The following is a 1111-nucleotide window of genomic DNA, read 5'->3' as shown; positions in this document are numbered from 1 at the left end:
CCACATCGGCTGGGTAGGAGAACTAAGCATTCCTTATAAGGGGTGTGGATACGTTTCCTATCACAACGCGTTTTAAAGTCGTGAGGGCAGCAGATCCCATAAGAACTCTGCAGTTAAGCGTGCTCGGGCGGGAGTAGTACCAGGATGGGTGACCCCCTGGGAAGTCCTCGTGCCGAGTGGCCCAAAGCGGACAATATTGTGATACGTGCCAGAGGGGGTGTTACAAATGGTATCAAAGCCAGGGCACGGGTCGATGTGTTCGACGGGGACGCCGAACCCTATAATGGGGGGTGAAAGTGGGTTAGATCTGATCCCACATCGGCTGGGTAGGAGAACTAAGCATTCCTTATAAGGGGTGTCGATACCTTCCCTATCACAACGCGTTTTAAAGCCGTGAGGGCAGCAGATCCCATAAGAACTCTGCAGTTAAGCGTGCTTGGGCGGGAGTAGTACCAGGATGGGTGACCCCCTGGGAAGTCCTCGTGCCGAGTGGCCCAAAGCGGACAATATTGTGATACGTGCTAGAGGGGGATGTTACAAAGTGGGTTAGATCTGATCCCACATCGGCTGGGAAGGAGAACTAAGCATTCCTTATAAGGGGTGTGGATACCTTCCCTATCACAACGCGTTTTAAATCCGTGAGGGCAGCAGATCCCATAAGAACTCTGCAATTAAGCGTGGTCGGGCGGGAGTAGTACCAGGATGGGTGACCCCCTAGGAAGTCCCCGTGCCGAGTGGCCCAAAGCGGACAATATTGTGATACGTGCCAGAGGGGGATGTTACACTAAGATAAGGTGTATGGTTTTGATAAAGCCTTATCAAAGCAATCTAGTATCAAAAATCTGAATTTTGGTAAGAAAGTCAGTAAAGTATTGATTTCTAGAAGTCCTGTAATTTCTGGATACATGCTAAAGCTAACGGGAGCATAAGTGTTATGCTAATAATCATCATGTTATTGGGAGCATGATAATTATGATAAGAATTGTAAGTTAGCAATGTTAATTATAGAAAACAAAAGTTTCAATTTGTGAGGTTGTAGGGGATGAAAAAGTTGTTTTTCTATAATTAAGGGAGAGAAAATTATATTTCATTTTAATTCTAAAAAGCTTAG

At 46.2% G+C, this 1111-nt stretch overlaps 1 pseudogene; it reads left to right on the top strand.

The window, feature by feature from the left end:
* Positions 1-376: 376 nt before the first annotated feature.
* Positions 377-494, top strand: LOC128128336 (5S ribosomal RNA; annotated as a pseudogene).
* The last annotated feature ends 617 nt before the right edge of the window (positions 495-1111 follow it).

This window comes from Lactuca sativa, chromosome 8, assembly GCF_002870075.4.
Source record: "Lactuca sativa cultivar Salinas chromosome 8, Lsat_Salinas_v11, whole genome shotgun sequence".
Taxonomy (NCBI): domain Eukaryota; kingdom Viridiplantae; phylum Streptophyta; class Magnoliopsida; order Asterales; family Asteraceae; genus Lactuca; species Lactuca sativa.
The sequence above is the reverse complement of the archived record's forward strand: the minus strand, read 5'-3'. Positions and strand labels throughout refer to the sequence as shown.